Source organism: Lepisosteus oculatus, unplaced genomic scaffold, assembly GCF_040954835.1.
Source record: "Lepisosteus oculatus isolate fLepOcu1 unplaced genomic scaffold, fLepOcu1.hap2 HAP2_SCAFFOLD_39, whole genome shotgun sequence".
Lineage (NCBI taxonomy): Eukaryota > Metazoa > Chordata > Actinopteri > Semionotiformes > Lepisosteidae > Lepisosteus > Lepisosteus oculatus.
In genome coordinates, this window is record NW_027167923.1 from 836,185 (window position 1) to 854,832 (window position 18,648).

The 18,648-nt window shown below is 48.8% G+C and overlaps 4 non-coding genes across 4 annotated transcripts; all 4 read left to right on the forward strand.

The window, feature by feature from the left end:
- The first annotated feature begins 3,762 nt into the window (after positions 1–3,762).
- trnal-cag (transfer RNA leucine (anticodon CAG)) lies at positions 3,763–3,845 on the forward strand. The gene has a single exon. It is a non-coding gene; the product is annotated as a tRNA-Leu (tRNA).
- A 4,032-nt stretch (positions 3,846–7,877) lies between these two features.
- Positions 7,878–7,960, forward strand: trnal-aag (transfer RNA leucine (anticodon AAG)). Its single transcript has one exon. It is a non-coding gene; the product is annotated as a tRNA-Leu (tRNA).
- Positions 7,961–11,992: 4,032 nt separating this feature from the next.
- Positions 11,993–12,075, forward strand: trnal-aag (transfer RNA leucine (anticodon AAG)). Its single transcript has one exon. It is a non-coding gene; the product is annotated as a tRNA-Leu (tRNA).
- A 4,032-nt stretch (positions 12,076–16,107) lies between these two features.
- On the forward strand, positions 16,108–16,190 carry trnal-aag (transfer RNA leucine (anticodon AAG)). Its single transcript has one exon. It is a non-coding gene; the product is annotated as a tRNA-Leu (tRNA).
- Positions 16,191–18,648: the final 2,458 nt, after the last annotated feature.

Below are 18,648 nucleotides of genomic sequence, written 5' to 3' on the forward strand. Positions count from 1 at the left end.
ACGGGAAAGGAAAAGCATGTAAGCTCCCACACACTGCGTTAGCATTAGCGGTTGGAATCTGATGGGAGAAAAGCAACCTGGCTCGCCGTCAAGCAATCCATCCCTGGTCTCCCACGTGACAGGCGGGGATACGCACCACTATACTAACGAGGAGCGCTTGCTTGGCGCTTGAAGACACTTCCTCTTGCGGCTACTACTGTTTCCGGTTTCGTCTTTTCTTTTCATTCCTCCCAGAGGAGCGCATGAAAACGTTTCCATCTCCGCCATCCTCACCCCTCCAATGCTATGGTCCCTGCTCCTCCTGGTGCACTGCAAACACTCATTCAGCCGGTTCTTTCAGTTTGAATAATTAGGTCTTCAAAGGCTGGAAGTAGGGCGCAAGACATGCCAATGCCAAAAGCGTGGCTGTGTGCTTCCAGCTGTGAAATGTCACTGGTGGATGTTAAAGACATTACTTCCAAGGCAGCAGGTCCAAGCGATTAAGCGTTTGTACAAGAAGCAGGAAGAGAGAAACGGCACTCCGCCTTTTTCTGGGCAGGCCGAAGCGACAGGAGAAGGGCGCCGTAGTCGGCAGGATTCGAGCCGACGCGGGGAGTCCCCAATGGCTTTCTAGCCCTTCGCCTTAACCGCTCGGCCACGACTACAGGGAGCGCCGCCGCCGCCGGCTTGCGATCATTTAACACGGAGGGCGAGGCGGCGGCGGTAACCTTTTTCAATGTCGCTCTCCGTTTCCCCCCCAAAAAAGCCAAATCACATGCTAGCACTCGGACACCCTTCAGAAGACTGAAGGGTGGCTTAAAGCTGGAAGGATTAGGTCTCCCCGTTCCGACGCGACAATCGAACTTCCTTAGGCAGAGAGAAAGCAACATCGAGGAGCGTCAACAAGACTTTAGAAGCTGCGACACACGCCACTTTCAGTCGCAGACACAGCAGTTTTAAAGGCAGGAATCGCCTTTGCGAACGCCATGAGAAACAGAACGCAAGCTGTCCTGTCCTGCGGTTTAACAAACAGCCACGGCTTTCATGCGACTGGACATTTCTTTTCTGGAGCGAATTCACTTTCAACTTCAAGAAATTCACACAACTTGCGAAATACGAAATACAAATCGGGCTCATCGCTGCACAAGAAATACCGCCGGCTGGCAAGAAAATGACAACGGTGTTTTTCCTTAACGAAAAACTTCCCATGGAGAAAAACAACGGCTGTGCGTCTCTGTCGGCTTGATTCAGTTTAATGCAAGTATTCATTCTCCTCCTGGAAAATACAGCTTGCGAAAGATGAAATACAATTCTTGGCTTTTCTGGGTGAGTGCAGAAGAAATCCTGCCGGCTGGCAGAAGAATTCCAGCCTTTTTTACTCTTTAACCACAAACTTGCGAATGATACAAAGCAAGCGGGGTGCGTTTCTGTGCAGCTGTTAACTGAACAGCTGCTGCTTCAAGCCCACCCAGGGCTCATTCCGATTTCAACATCATGCCCCCTGAAGGTAGACTGGATTTCTTTGCGAAGCATTCACCCTTTGGACGTTTCAGGAAAGGTGCGTGTCGATGCCAGACTTGAAAAGCTTTCCATACAAAGAAACAACATAGTGCTTTTGATTGATGGGAAACGGCAAGAGCGGTTTGAGCAGCTCCGGCCTCTCAACCGCTTTACAAAGTGATCGCCACCTCGGTAGCCAGTTTAGAAGGCTGAAAAGGATGCTGGAAGCACAGCGACGTTCTAAAACCAGCGCTTGAAAAGCATCTGCATACATAAAATGTCCATTTCCCCAAAGCTGAATCTGCAGCTTCAGAAGATTGTCAGCTATACGTTTTCGTTCTTTGTTTCCTTTTTTTACATGACAAGCTTTCGAGAAATGAACTGTCTATTGTGATGAAGGCTGCATTAGAAATTGTGCATCTAGCTTAGTTCAATGAAATCGGGAGGTGCGCCTGTCTCAAGCGGATGGCTCTTTGCAGGCACACTACGGAAACCTGCGGGCGCAAGTTGGGAGAAGTGACTCTTGCAGAGTGTTGAGCTTCGAGAAGAGGGCTCCGCTCAGGAAGATATTTCCACATGTTGAAGAGTCGCTTTTCGCCCTTTCTTTCCCACATTTTTCCAGTGCGGTTATTGATCGCGTTCAAAATGTTTTCCCAACGTACGTGTTACCTGCAAAATCACAGTGAAACTGTTATGGCGAAAAGATTCCTAATAGTTATTGTATTAGAATAGCTCTCCAATTTCTTAGCCTTCGTACACGCAATGTTTAAGGAAACGCTAGAGTAAATGAAACTGTAAATAGACAGGAGCTCTTCTTAGTTTTCATACAAGTTATGATGGCTGCAGCTCCTATCTGCGTCCGGGTGACCGGAGCCAAGGGATTATCTGCGGAACCTTTGATTTATCTCTCGGGCAAGGAGCTAGATACGCCCTTTTCATCTCAGTTTGATCACACCTGTGCATTAAAACGCAGTGCTCGGTACCATCGAGGTGTAAGAGGTTCAAGGATGAGCGGGAAACTTTGTTAATAAGGAGACGGGTACCGACCAACGTGGGGCTCGAACCCACGACCCTGAGATTAAGAGTCTCATGCTCTACCGACTGAGCTAGCCGGGCGCCGGTGGCGCAGGTGGTTAACTTGTCCCTGTTGACGGCAATTTGACAAGGTATACTTCCTGGCTTTTCATCATGTGCTGACCGGATTCGAGAGTAGCACACCCTGTTCTTTGTTGATTACTGTACCTCCAGCAGCGCAAATGTCAGTAATCATTGAAATGTACGACCTACAATCTCCTCAGCATTGTGGACTTCTCAGTGATCATCCTTCAACGTTCTGATGTAGTTTTCATGCAAGTGAAAACCGTGCTCCAAATAACAGCGGCACAGTTGTATCCTGCGGTAAGCATTCTTCTAATTCCATCGTTTTGCTCCAGGTAAAAGGTAGCGCATCATAGTGTTGATATTCCAAGGTTTCAGAGTCCGTATTGGATGGCTTGGATGCAGACATCGCTCAGAGCTCCCAGTATGATTTTCCCGAGTTCAGTTTTGCAGTGTTTTAGTGCTTTACTACTTCCAGTGGGCCTTTGAATGCTCTGCTAAGTAGAGACGTGACATAATTACTAATGCGACCGAGTGTGCTGGCTGTTCCTGGTTCGTAATGATTAACGCGAGAAATCAATATAAACATAACTGCTTCGATTTCGAGGTTCAGTTGAAGCATTCGAAGAAACTATCAAAGACCTCAGAACAACCGAAGACACATTTGGTCATCTCCGTATTGGTGAAGATTAAAGAGTCCCGCAAGTGTCAAGCTTGCACAAACACACACGAGAGAGAAACTCAGGACAGAACTTAAAGAAAGGGAGATGCAGACTATTTGAAGGCACTTTGCTAACCCAATGGCATGATTATGAATCATGCATAGGACACACGTAGCAGAGGATGGTTTCGATCCATCGACCTCTGGGTTATGGGCCCAGCATGCTTCCGCTGCGCCACTCTGCTGACGGCCGCTCTGCGTGTGGCGCACAACTGCTCTTTTTATTTCCTACATAAGTGATGAAAGAGTTGAAAGTTTCAACGACAAACGCAGACGTCACTTTGAGCGCTTGGTGTTGTAGCACAAATCATCACATGCTGCTCTACACTGGATTATAAAAGCCGACACATTTTCCAAACATTTTAATGCTGGAGTCACAATGTAGTATTAATAACAGTGCGATACTCGAGGAGCGTAGTGGGATCGCGGTGGCTCATCAGACCGCCCCGGGATTAGGGGCCAGCGTCAGGATGGCCGAGCGGTCTAAGGCGCTGCGTTCAGGTCGCAGTCTCCCCTGGAGGCGTGGGTTCGAATCCCACTCCTGACAAAAAGCTTGCTCAGTGCCGTCTCCAGTCGGGTGCAAATGGGTGAAGCAGCCTGCCGCGGGGAACGTGCGCCGATAGGCGTAGGTGTATCCCCTGCCTCTTCCGATTTAGCTCGTGCTCCATAGGATGGAAGCGGATGCTCTGGCTTTTTGACTCGAATATAACCTGATCACAACAGAAGGCCGTGCAGCCCAGTGCTGGTTTAAGAATGCCTCGTGTCTTCAGGCCCCTATTCCTTCAGGTTACCCCTTTGGAATAGTCGTCCGAAAAAGACGGGAAAGGAAAAGCATGTAAGCTCCCACACACTGCGTTAGCATTAGCGGTTGGAATCTGATGGGAGAAAAGCAACCTGGCTCGCCGTCAAGCAATCCATCCCTGGTCTCCCACGTGACAGGCGGGGATACGCACCACTATACTAACGAGGAGCGCTTGCTTGGCGCTTGAAGACACTTCCTCTTGCGGCTACTACTGTTTCCGGTTTCGTCTTTTCTTTTCATTCCTCCCAGAGGAGCGCATGAAAACGTTTCCATCTCCGCCATCCTCACCCCTCCAATGCTATGGTCCCTGCTCCTCCTGGTGCACTGCAAACACTCATTCAGCCGGTTCTTTCAGTTTGAATAATTAGGTCTTCAAAGGCTGGAAGTAGGGCGCAAGACATGCCAATGCCAAAAGCGTGGCTGTGTGCTTCCAGCTGTGAAATGTCACTGGTGGATGTTAAAGACATTACTTCCAAGGCAGCAGGTCCAAGCGATTAAGCGTTTGTACAAGAAGCAGGAAGAGAGAAACGGCACTCCGCCTTTTTCTGGGCAGGCCGAAGCGACAGGAGAAGGGCGCCGTAGTCGGCAGGATTCGAGCCGACGCGGGGAGTCCCCAATGGCTTTCTAGCCCTTCGCCTTAACCGCTCGGCCACGACTACAGGGAGCGCCGCCGCCGCCGGCTTGCGATCATTTAACACGGAGGGCGAGGCGGCGGCGGTAACCTTTTTCAATGTCGCTCTCCGTTTCCCCCCCAAAAAAGCCAAATCACATGCTAGCACTCGGACACCCTTCAGAAGACTGAAGGGTGGCTTAAAGCTGGAAGGATTAGGTCTCCCCGTTCCGACGCGACAATCGAACTTCCTTAGGCAGAGAGAAAGCAACATCGAGGAGCGTCAACAAGACTTTAGAAGCTGCGACACACGCCACTTTCAGTCGCAGACACAGCAGTTTTAAAGGCAGGAATCGCCTTTGCGAACGCCATGAGAAACAGAACGCAAGCTGTCCTGTCCTGCGGTTTAACAAACAGCCACGGCTTTCATGCGACTGGACATTTCTTTTCTGGAGCGAATTCACTTTCAACTTCAAGAAATTCACACAACTTGCGAAATACGAAATACAAATCGGGCTCATCGCTGCACAAGAAATACCGCCGGCTGGCAAGAAAATGACAACGGTGTTTTTCCTTAACGAAAAACTTCCCATGGAGAAAAACAACGGCTGTGCGTCTCTGTCGGCTTGATTCAGTTTAATGCAAGTATTCATTCTCCTCCTGGAAAATACAGCTTGCGAAAGATGAAATACAATTCTTGGCTTTTCTGGGTGAGTGCAGAAGAAATCCTGCCGGCTGGCAGAAGAATTCCAGCCTTTTTTACTCTTTAACCACAAACTTGCGAATGATACAAAGCAAGCGGGGTGCGTTTCTGTGCAGCTGTTAACTGAACAGCTGCTGCTTCAAGCCCACCCAGGGCTCATTCCGATTTCAACATCATGCCCCCTGAAGGTAGACTGGATTTCTTTGCGAAGCATTCACCCTTTGGACGTTTCAGGAAAGGTGCGTGTCGATGCCAGACTTGAAAAGCTTTCCATACAAAGAAACAACATAGTGCTTTTGATTGATGGGAAACGGCAAGAGCGGTTTGAGCAGCTCCGGCCTCTCAACCGCTTTACAAAGTGATCGCCACCTCGGTAGCCAGTTTAGAAGGCTGAAAAGGATGCTGGAAGCACAGCGACGTTCTAAAACCAGCGCTTGAAAAGCATCTGCATACATAAAATGTCCATTTCCCCAAAGCTGAATCTGCAGCTTCAGAAGATTGTCAGCTATACGTTTTCGTTCTTTGTTTCCTTTTTTTACATGACAAGCTTTCGAGAAATGAACTGTCTATTGTGATGAAGGCTGCATTAGAAATTGTGCATCTAGCTTAGTTCAATGAAATCGGGAGGTGCGCCTGTCTCAAGCGGATGGCTCTTTGCAGGCACACTACGGAAACCTGCGGGCGCAAGTTGGGAGAAGTGACTCTTGCAGAGTGTTGAGCTTCGAGAAGAGGGCTCCGCTCAGGAAGATATTTCCACATGTTGAAGAGTCGCTTTTCGCCCTTTCTTTCCCACATTTTTCCAGTGCGGTTATTGATCGCGTTCAAAATGTTTTCCCAACGTACGTGTTACCTGCAAAATCACAGTGAAACTGTTATGGCGAAAAGATTCCTAATAGTTATTGTATTAGAATAGCTCTCCAATTTCTTAGCCTTCGTACACGCAATGTTTAAGGAAACGCTAGAGTAAATGAAACTGTAAATAGACAGGAGCTCTTCTTAGTTTTCATACAAGTTATGATGGCTGCAGCTCCTATCTGCGTCCGGGTGACCGGAGCCAAGGGATTATCTGCGGAACCTTTGATTTATCTCTCGGGCAAGGAGCTAGATACGCCCTTTTCATCTCAGTTTGATCACACCTGTGCATTAAAACGCAGTGCTCGGTACCATCGAGGTGTAAGAGGTTCAAGGATGAGCGGGAAACTTTGTTAATAAGGAGACGGGCACCGCCCAACGTGGGGCTCGAACCCACGACCCTGAGATTAAGAGTCTCATGCTCTACCGACTGAGCTAGCCGGGCGCCGGTGGCGCAGGTGGTTAACTTGTCCCTGTTGACGGCAATTTGACAAGGTATACTTCCTGGCTTTTCATCATGTGCTGACCGGATTCGAGAGTAGCACACCCTGTTCTTTGTTGATTACTGTACCTCCAGCAGCGCAAATGTCAGTAATCATTGAAATGTACGACCTACAATCTCCTCAGCATTGTGGACTTCTCAGTGATCATCCTTCAACGTTCTGATGTAGTTTTCATGCAAGTGAAAACCGTGCTCCAAATAACAGCGGCACAGTTGTATCCTGCGGTAAGCATTCTTCTAATTCCATCGTTTTGCTCCAGGTAAAAGGTAGCGCATCATAGTGTTGATATTCCAAGGTTTCAGAGTCCGTATTGGATGGCTTGGATGCAGACATCGCTCAGAGCTCCCAGTATGATTTTCCCGAGTTCAGTTTTGCAGTGTTTTAGTGCTTTACTACTTCCAGTGGGCCTTTGAATGCTCTGCTAAGTAGAGACGTGACATAATTACTAATGCGACCGAGTGTGCTGGCTGTTCCTGGTTCGTAATGATTAACGCGAGAAATCAATATAAACATAACTGCTTCGATTTCGAGGTTCAGTTGAAGCATTCGAAGAAACTATCAAAGACCTCAGAACAACCGAAGACACATTTGGTCATCTCCGTATTGGTGAAGATTAAAGAGTCCCGCAAGTGTCAAGCTTGCACAAACACACACGAGAGAGAAACTCAGGACAGAACTTAAAGAAAGGGAGATGCAGACTATTTGAAGGCACTTTGCTAACCCAATGGCATGATTATGAATCATGCATAGGACACACGTAGCAGAGGATGGTTTCGATCCATCGACCTCTGGGTTATGGGCCCAGCACGCTTCCGCTGCGCCACTCTGCTGACGGCCGCTCTGCGCGTGGCGCACAACTGCTCTTTTTATTTCCTACATAAGTGATGAAAGAGTTGAAAGTTTCAACGACAAACGCAGACGTCACTTTGAGCGCTTGGTGTTGTAGCACAAATCATCACATGCTGCTCTACACTGGATTATAAAAGCCGACACATTTTCCAAACATTTTAATGCTGGAGTCACAATGTAGTATTAATAACAGTGCGATACTCGAGGAGCGTAGTGGGATCGCGGTGGCTCATCAGACCGCCCCGGGATTAGGGGCCAGCGTCAGGATGGCCGAGCGGTCTAAGGCGCTGCGTTAAGGTCGCAGTCTCCCCTGGAGGCGTGGGTTCGAATCCCACTCCTGACAAAAAGCTTGCTCAGTGCCGTCTCCAGTCGGGTGCAAATGGGTAAAGCAGCCTGACGCAGGGAACGTGCGCCGATAGGCGTAGGTGTATCCCCTGCCTCTTCCGATTTAGCTCGTGCTCCATAGGATGGAAGCGGATGCTCTGGCTTTTTCACTCGAATATAACCTGATCACAACAGAAGGCCGTGCAGCCCAGTGCTGGTTTAAGAATGCCTCGTGTCTTCAGGCCCCTATTCCTTCAGGTTACCCCTTTGGAATAGTCGTCCGAAAAAGACGGGAAAGGAAAAGCATGTAAGCTCCCACACACTGCGTTAGCATTAGCGGTTGGAATCTGATGGGAGAAAAGCAACCTGGCTCGCCGTCAAGCAATCCATCCCTGGTCTCCCACGTGACAGGCGGGGATACGCACCACTATACTAACGAGGAGCGCTTGCTTGGCGCTTGAAGACACTTCCTCTTGCGGCTACTACTGTTTCCGGTTTCGTCTTTTCTTTTCATTCCTTCCAGAGGAGCGCATGAAAACGTTTCCATCTCCGCCATCCTCACCCCTCCAATGCTATGGTCCCTGCTCCTCCTGGTGCACTGCAAACACTCATTCAGCCGGTTCTTTCAGTTTGAATAATTAGGTCTTCAAAGGCTGGAAGTAGGGCGCAAGACATGCCAATGCCAAAAGCGTGGCTGTGTGCTTCCAGCTGTGAAATGTCACTGGTGGATGTTAAAGACATTACTTCCAAGGCAGCAGGTCCAAGCGATTAAGCGTTTGTACAAGAAGCAGGAAGAGAGAAACGGCACTCCGCCTTTTTCTGGGCAGGCCGAAGCGACAGGAGAAGGGCGCCGTAGTCGGCAGGATTCGAGCCGACGCGGGGAGTCCCCAATGGCTTTCTAGCCCTTCGCCTTAACCGCTCGGCCACGACTACAGGGAGCGCCGCCGCCGCCGGCTTGCGATCATTTAACACGGAGGGCGAGGCGGCGGCGGTAACCTTTTTCAATGTCGCTCTCCGTTTCCCCCCCGAAAAAGCCAAATGACATGCTAGCACTCGGACACCCTTCAGAAGACTGAAGGGTGGCTTAAAGCTGGAAGGATTAGGTCTCCCCGTTCCGACGCGACAATCGAACTTCCTTAGGCAGAGAGAAAGCAACATCGAGGAGCGTCAACAAGACTTTAGAAGCTGCGACACACGCCACTTTCAGTCGCAGACACAGCAGTTTTAAAGGCAGGAATCGCCTTTGCGAACGCCATGAGAAACAGAACGCAAGCTGTCCTGTCCTGCGGTTTAACAAACAGCCACGGCTTTCATGCGACTGGACATTTCTTTTCTGGAGCGAATTCACTTTCAACTTCAAGAAATTCACACAACTTGCGAAATACGAAATACAAATCGGGCTCATCGCTGCACAAGAAATACCGCCGGCTGGCAAGAAAATGACAACGGTGTTTTTCCTTAACGAAAAACTTCCCATGGAGAAAAACAACGGCTGTGCGTCTCTGTCGGCTTGATTCAGTTTAATGCAAGTATTCATTCTCCTCCTGGAAAATACAGCTTGCGAAAGATGAAATACAATTCTTGGCTTTTCTGGGTGAGTGCAGAAGAAATCCTGCCGGCTGGCAGAAGAATTCCAGCCTTTTTTACTCTTTAACCAGAAACTTGCGAATGATACAAAGCAAGCGGGGTGCGTTTCTGTGCAGCTGTTAACTGAACAGCTGCTGCTTCAAGCCCACCCAGGGCTCATTCCGATTTCAACATCATGCCCCCTGAAGGTAGACTGGATTTCTTTGCGAAGCATTCACCCTTTGGACGTTTCAGGAAAGGTGCGTGTCGATGCCAGACTTGAAAAGCTTTCCATACAAAGAAACAACATAGTGCTTTTGATTGATGGGAAACGGCAAGAGCGGTTTGAGCAGCTCCGGCCTCTCAACCGCTTTACAAAGTGATCGCCACCTCGGTAGCCAGTTTAGAAGGCTGAAAAGGATGCTGGAAGCACAGCGACGTTCTAAAACCAGCGCTTGAAAAGCATCTGCATACATAAAATGTCCATTTCCCCAAAGCTGAATCTGCAGCTTCAGAAGATTGTCAGCTATACGTTTTCGTTCTTTGTTTCCTTTTTTTACATGACAAGCTTTCGAGAAATGAACTGTCTATTGTGATGAAGGCTGCATTAGAAATTGTGCATCTAGCTTAGTTCAATGAAATCGGGAGGTGCGCCTGTCTCAAGCGGATGGCTCTTTGCAGGCACACTACGGAAACCTGCGGGCGCAAGTTGGGAGAAGTGACTCTTGCAGAGTGTTGAGCTTCGAGAAGAGGGCTCCGCTCAGGAAGATATTTCCACATGTTGAAGAGTCGCTTTTCGCCCTTTCTTTCCCACATTTTTCCAGTGCGGTTATTGATCGCGTTCAAAATGTTTTCCCAACGTACGTGTTACCTGCAAAATCACAGTGAAACTGTTATGGCGAAAAGATTCCTAATAGTTATTGTATTAGAATAGCTCTCCAATTTCTTAGCCTTCGTACACGCAATGTTTAAGGAAACGCTAGAGTAAATGAAACTGTAAATAGACAGGAGCTCTTCTTAGTTTTCATACAAGTTATGATGGCTGCAGCTCCTATCTGCGTCCGGGTGACCGGAGCCAAGGGATTATCTGCGGAACCTTTGATTTATCTCTCGGGCAAGGAGCTAGATACGCCCTTTTCATCTCAGTTTGATCACACCTGTGCATTAAAACGCAGTGCTCGGTACCATCGAGGTGTAAGAGGTTCAAGGATGAGCGGGAAACTTTGTTAATAAGGAGACGGGCACCGCCCAACGTGGGGCTCGAACCCACGACCCTGAGATTAAGAGTCTCATGCTCTACCGACTGAGCTAGCCGGGCGCCGGTGGCGCAGGTGGTTAACTTGTCCCTGTTGACGGCAATTTGACAAGGTATACTTCCTGGCTTTTCATCATGTGCTGACCGGATTCGAGAGTAGCACACCCTGTTCTTTGTTGATTACTGTACCTCCAGCAGCGCAAATGTCAGTAATCATTGAAATGTACGACCTACAATCTCCTCAGCATTGTGGACTTCTCAGTGATCATCCTTCTACGTTCTGCTGTAGTTTTCATGCAAGTGAAAACCGTGCTCCAAATAACAGCGGCACAGTTGTATCCTGCGGTAAGCATTCTTCTAATTCCATCGTTTTGCTCCAGGTAAAAGGTAGCGCATCATAGTGTTGATATTCCAAGGTTTCAGAGTCCGTATTGGATGGCTTGGATGCAGACATCGCTCAGAGCTCCCAGTATGATTTTCCCGAGTTCAGTTTTGCAGTGTTTTAGTGCTTTACTACTTCCAGTGGGCCTTTGAATGCTCTGCTAAGTAGAGACGTGACATAATTACTAATGCGACCGAGTGTGCTGGCTGTTCCTGGTTCGTAATGATTAACGCGAGAAATCAATATAAACATAACTGCTTCGATTTCGAGGTTCAGTTGAAGCATTCGAAGAAACTATCAAAGACCTCAGAACAACCGAAGACACATTTGGTCATCTCCGTATTGGTGAAGATTAAAGAGTCCCGCAAGTGTCAAGCTTGCACAAACACACACGAGAGAGAAACTCAGGACAGAACTTAAAGAAAGGGAGATGCAGACTATTTGAAGGCACTTTGCTAACCCAATGGCATGATTATGAATCATGCATAGGACACACGTAGCAGAGGATGGTTTCGATCCATCGACCTCTGGGTTATGGGCCCAGCACGCTTCCGCTGCGCCACTCTGCTGACGGCCGCTCTGCGCGTGGCGCACAACTGCTCTTTTTATTTCCTACATAAGTGATGAAAGAGTTGAAAGTTTCAACGACAAACGCAGACGTCACTTTGAGCGCTTGGTGTTGTAGCACAAATCATCACATGCTGCTCTACACTGGATTATAAAAGCCGACACATTTTCCAAACATTTTAATGCTGGAGTCACAATGTAGTATTAATAACAGTGCGATACTCGAGGAGCGTAGTGGGATCGCGGTGGCTCATCAGACCGCCCCGGGATTAGGGGCCAGCGTCAGGATGGCCGAGCGGTCTAAGGCGCTGCGTTAAGGTCGCAGTCTCCCCTGGAGGCGTGGGTTCGAATCCCACTCCTGACAAAAAGCTTGCTCAGTGCCGTCTCCAGTCGGGTGCAAATGGGTGAAGCAGCCTGACGCAGGGAACATGCGCCGATAGGCGTAGGTGTATCCCCTGCCTCTTCCGATTTAGCTCGTGCTCCATAGGATGGAAGCGGATGTTCTGGCTTTTTCACTCGAATATAACCTGATCACAACAGAAGGCCGTGCAGCCCAGTGCTGGTTTAAGAATGCCTCGTGTCTTCAGGCCCCTATTCCTTCAGGTTACCCCTTTGGAATAGTCGTCCGAAAAAGACGGGAAAGGAAAAGCATGTAAGCTCCCACACACTGCGTTAGCATTAGCGGTTGGAATCTGATGGGAGAAAAGCAACCTGGCTCGCCGTCAAGCAATCCATCCCTGGTCTCCCACGTGACAGGCGGGGATACGCACCACTATACTAACGAGGAGCGCTTGCTTGGCGCTTGAAGACACTTCCTCTTGCGGCTACTACTGTTTCCGGTTTCGTCTTTTCTTTTCATTCCTCCCAGAGGAGCGCATGAAAACGTTTCCATCTCCGCCATCCTCACCCCTCCAATGCTATGGTCCCTGCTCCTCCTGGTGTACTGCAAACACTCATTCAGCCGGTTCTTTCAGTTTGAATAATTAGGTCTTCAAAGGCTGGAAGTAGGGCGCAAGACATGCCAATGCCAAAAGCGTGGCTGTGTGCTTCCAGCTGTGAAATGTCACTGGTGGATGTTAAAGACATTACTTCCAAGGCAGCAGGTCCAAGCGATTAAGCGTTTGTACAAGAAGCAGGAAGAGAGAAACGGCACTCCGCCTTTTTCTGGGCAGGCCGAAGCGACAGGAGAAGGGCGCCGTAGTCGGCAGGATTCGAGCCGACGCGGGGAGTCCCCAATGGCTTTCTAGCCCTTCGCCTTAACCGCTCGGCCACGACTACAGGGAGCGCCGCCGCCGCCGGCTTGCGATCATTTAACACGGAGGGCGAGGCGGCGGCGGTAACCTTTTTCAATGTCGCTCTCCGTTTCCCCCCCAAAAAAGCCAAATCACATGCTAGCACTCGGACACCCTTCAGAAGACTGAAGGGTGGCTTAAAGCTGGAAGGATTAGGTCTCCCCGTTCCGACGCGACAATCGAACTTCCTTAGGCAGAGAGAAAGCAACATCGAGGAGCGTCAACAAGACTTTAGAAGCTGCGACACACGCCACTTTCAGTCGCAGACACAGCAGTTTTAAAGGCAGGAATCGCCTTTGCGAACGCCATGAGAAACAGAACGCAAGCTGTCCTGTCCTGCGGTTTAACAAACAGCCACGGCTTTCATGCGACTGGACATTTCTTTTCTGGAGCGAATTCACTTTCAACTTCAAGAAATTCACACAACTTGCGAAATACGAAATACAAATCGGGCTCATCGCTGCACAAGAAATACCGCCGGCTGGCAAGAAAATGACAACGGTGTTTTTCCTTAACGAAAAACTTCCCATGGAGAAAAACAACGGCTGTGCGTCTCTGTCGGCTTGATTCAGTTTAATGCAAGTATTCATTCTCCTCCTGGAAAATACAGCTTGCGAAAGATGAAATACAATTCTTGGCTTTTCTGGGTGAGTGCAGAAGAAATCCTGCCGGCTGGCAGAAGAATTCCAGCCTTTTTTACTCTTTAACCAGAAACTTGCGAATGATACAAAGCAAGCGGGGTGCGTTTCTGTGCAGCTGTTAACTGAACAGCTGCTGCTTCAAGCCCACCCAGGGCTCATTCCGATTTCAACATCATGCCCCCTGAAGGTAGACTGGATTTCTTTGCGAAGCATTCACCCTTTGGACGTTTCAGGAAAGGTGCGTGTCGATGCCAGACTTGAAAAGCTTTCCATACAAAGAAACAACATAGTGCTTTTGATTGATGGGAAACGGCAAGAGCGGTTTGAGCAGCTCCGGCCTCTCAACCGCTTTACAAAGTGATCGCCACCTCGGTAGCCAGTTTAGAAGGCTGAAAAGGATGCTGGAAGCACAGCGACGTTCTAAAACCAGCGCTTGAAAAGCATCTGCATACATAAAATGTCCATTTCCCCAAAGCTGAATCTGCAGCTTCAGAAGATTGTCAGCTATACGTTTTCGTTCTTTGTTTCCTTTTTTTACATGACAAGCTTTCGAGAAATGAACTGTCTATTGTGATGAAGGCTGCATTAGAAATTGTGCATCTAGCTTAGTTCAATGAAATCGGGAGGTGCGCCTGTCTCAAGCGGATGGCTCTTTGCAGGCACACTACGGAAACCTGCGGGCGCAAGTTGGGAGAAGTGACTCTTGCAGAGTGTTGAGCTTCGAGAAGAGGGCTCCGCTCAGGAAGATATTTCCACATGTTGAAGAGTCGCTTTTCGCCCTTTCTTTCCCACATTTTTCCAGTGCGGTTATTGATCGCGTTCAAAATGTTTTCCCAACGTACGTGTTACCTGCAAAATCACAGTGAAACTGTTATGGCGAAAAGATTCCTAATAGTTATTGTATTAGAATAGCTCTCCAATTTCTTAGCCTTCGTACACGCAATGTTTAAGGAAACGCTAGAGTAAATGAAACTGTAAATAGACAGGAGCTCTTCTTAGTTTTCATACAAGTTATGATGGCTGCAGCTCCTATCTGCGTCCGGGTGACCGGAGCCAAGGGATTATCTGCGGAACCTTTGATTTATCTCTCGGGCAAGGAGCTAGATACGCCCTTTTCATCTCAGTTTGATCACACCTGTGCATTAAAACGCAGTGCTCGGTACCATCGAGGTGTAAGAGGTTCAAGGATGAGCGGGAAACTTTGTTAATAAGGAGACGGGCACCGCCCAACGTGGGGCTCGAACCCACGACCCTGAGATTAAGAGTCTCATGCTCTACCGACCGAGCTAGCCGGGCGCCGGTGGCGCAGGTGGTTAACTTGTCCCTGTTGACGGCAATTTGACAAGGTATACTTCCTGGCTTTTCATCATGTGCTGACCGGATTCGAGAGTAGCACACCCTGTTCTTTGTTGATTACTGTACCTCCAGCAGCGCAAATGTCAGTAATCATTGAAATGTACGACCTACAATCTCCTCAGCATTGTGGACTTCTCAGTGATCATCCTTCTACGTTCTGCTGTAGTTTTCATGCAAGTGAAAACCGTGCTCCAAATAACAGCGGCACAGTTGTATCCTGCGGTAAGCATTCTTCTAATTCCATCGTTTTGCTCCAGGTAAAAGGTAGCGCATCATAGTGTTGATATTCCAAGGTTTCAGAGTCCGTATTGGATGGCTTGGATGCAGACATCGCTCAGAGCTCCCAGTATGATTTTCCCGAGTTCAGTTTTGCAGTGTTTTAGTGCTTTACTACTTCCAGTGGGCCTTTGAATGCTCTGCTAAGTAGAGACGTGACATAATTACTAATGCGACCGAGTGTGCTGGCTGTTCCTGGTTCGTAATGATTAACGCGAGAAATCAATATAAACATAACTGCTTCGATTTCGAGGTTCAGTTGAAGCATTCGAAGAAACTATCAAAGACCTCAGAACAACCGAAGACACATTTGGTCATCTCCGTATTGGTGAAGATTAAAGAGTCCCGCAAGTGTCAAGCTTGCACAAACACACACGAGAGAGAAACTCAGGACAGAACTTAAAGAAAGGGAGATGCAGACTATTTGAAGGCACTTTGCTAACCCAATGGCATGATTATGAATCATGCATAGGACACACGTAGCAGAGGATGGTTTCGATCCATCGACCTCTGGGTTATGGGCCCAGCACGCTTCCGCTGCGCCACTCTGCTGACGGCCGCTCTGCGCGTGGCGCACAACTGCTCTTTTTATTTCCTACATAAGTGATGAAAGAGTTGAAAGTTTCAACGACAAACGCAGACGTCACTTTGAGCGCTTGGTGTTGTAGCACAAATCATCACATGCTGCTCTACACTGGATTATAAAAGCCGACACATTTTCCAAACATTTTAATGCTGGAGTCACAATGTAGTATTAATAACAGTGCGATACTCGAGGAGCGTAGTGGGATCGCGGTGGCTCATCAGACCGCCCCGGGATTAGGGGCCAGCGTCAGGATGGCCGAGCGGTCTAAGGCGCTGCGTTAAGGTCGCAGTCTCCCCTGGAGGCGTGGGTTCGAATCCCACTCCTGACAAAAAGCTTGCTCAGTGCCGTCTCCAGTCGGGTGCAAATGGGTGAAGCAGCCTGCCGCGGGGAACGTGCGCCGATAGGCGTAGGTGTATCCCCTGCCTCTTCCGATTTAGCTCGTGCTCCATAGGATGGAAGCGGATGCTCTGGCTTTTTGACTCGAATATAACCTGATCACAACAGAAGGCCGTGCAGCCCAGTGCTGGTTTAAGAATGCCTCGTGTCTTCAGGCCCCTATTCCTTCAGGTGACCCCTTTGGAATAGTCGTCCGAAAAAGACGGGAAAGGAAAAGCATGTAAGCTCCCACACACTGCGTTAGCATTAGCGGTTGGAATCTGATGGGAGAAAAGCAACCTGGCTCGCCGTCAAGCAATCCATCCCTGGTCTCCCACGTGACAGGCGGGGATACGCACCACTATACTAACGAGGAGCGCTTGCTTGGCGCTTGAAGACACTTCCTCTTGCGGCTACTACTGTTTCCGGTTTCGTCTTTTCTTTTCATTCCTCCCAGAGGAGCGCATGAAAACGTTTCCATCTCCGCCATCCTCACCCCTCCAATGCTATGGTCCCTGCTCCTCCTGGTGCACTGCAAACACTCATTCAGCCGGTTCTTTCAGTTTGAATAATTAGGTCTTCAAAGGCTGGAAGTAGGGCGCAAGACATGCCAATGCCAAAAGCGTGGCTGTGTGCTTCCAGCTGTGAAATGTCACTGGTGGATGTTAAAGACATTACTTCCAAGGCAGCAGGTCCAAGCGATTAAGCGTTTGTACAAGAAGCAGGAAGAGAGAAACGGCACTCCGCCTTTTTCTGGGCAGGCCGAAGCGACAGGAGAAGGGCGCCGTAGTCGGCAGGATTCGAGCCGACGCGGGGAGTCCCCAATGGCTTTCTAGCCCTTCGCCTTAACCGCTCGGCCACGACTACAGGGAGCGCCGCCGCCGCCGGCTTGCGATCATTTAACACGGAGGGCGAGGCGGCGGCGGTAACCTTTTTCAATGTCGCTCTCCGTTTCCCCCCCAAAAAAGCCAAATCACATGCTAGCACTCGGACACCCTTCAGAAGACTGAAGGGTGGCTTAAAGCTGGAAGGATTAGGTCTCCCCGTTCCGACGCGACAATCGAACTTCCTTAGGCAGAGAGAAAGCAACATCGAGGAGCGTCAACAAGACTTTAGAAGCTGCGACACACGCCACTTTCAGTCGCAGACACAGCAGTTTTAAAGGCAGGAATCGCCTTTGCGAACGCCATGAGAAACAGAACGCAAGCTGTCCTGTCCTGCGGTTTAACAAACAGCCACGGCTTTCATGCGACTGGACATTTCTTTTCTGGAGCGAATTCACTTTCAACTTCAAGAAATTCACACAACTTGCGAAATACGAAATACAAATCGGGCTCATCGCTGCACAAGAAATACCGCCGGCTGGCAAGAAAATGACAACGGTGTTTTTCCTTAACGAAAAACTTCCCATGGAGAAAAACAACGGCTGTGCGTCTCTGTCGGCTTGATTCAGTTTAATGCAAGTATTCATTCTCCTCCTGGAAAATACAGCTTGCGAAAGATGAAATACAATTCTTGGCTTTTCTGGGTGAGTGCAGAAGAAATCCTGCCGGCTGGCAGAAGAATTCCAGCCTTTTTTACTCTTTAACCACAAACTTGCGAATGATACAAAGCAAGCGGGGTGCGTTTCTGTGCAGCTGTTAACTGAACAGCTGCTGCTTCAAGCCCACCCAGGGCTCATTCCGATTTCAACATCATGCCCCCTGAAGGTAGACTGGATTTCTTTGCGAAGCATTCACCCTTTGGACGTTTCAGGAAAGGTGCGTGTCGATGCCAGACTTGAAAAGCTTTCCATACAAAGAAACAACATAGTGCTTTTGATTGATGGGAAACGGCAAGAGCGGTTTGAGCAGCTCCGGCCTCTCAACCGCTTTACAAAGTGATCGCCACCTCGGTAGCCAGTTTAGAAGGCTGAAAAGGATGCTGGAAGCACAGCGACGTTCTAAAACCAGCGCTTGAAAAGCATCTGCATACATAAAATGTCCATTTCCCCAAAGCTGAATCTGCAGCTTCAGAAGATTGTCAGCTATACGTTTTCGTTCTTTGTTTCCTTTTTTTACATGACAAGCTTTCGAGAAATGAACTGTCTATTGTGATGAAGGCTGCATTAGAAATTGTGCATCTAGCTTAGTTCAATGAAATCGGGAGGTGCGCCTGTCTCAAGCGGATGGCTCTTTGCAGGCACACTACGGAAACCTGCGGGCGCAAGTTGGGAGAAGTGACTCTTGCAGAGTGTTGAGCTTCGAGAAGAGGGCTCCGCTCAGGAAGATATTTCCACATGTTGAAGAGTCGCTTTTCGCCCTTTCTTTCCCACATTTTTCCAGTGCGGTTATTGATCGCGTTCAAAATGTTTTCCCAACGTACGTGTTACCTGCAAAATCACAGTGAAACTGTTATGGCGAAAAGATTCC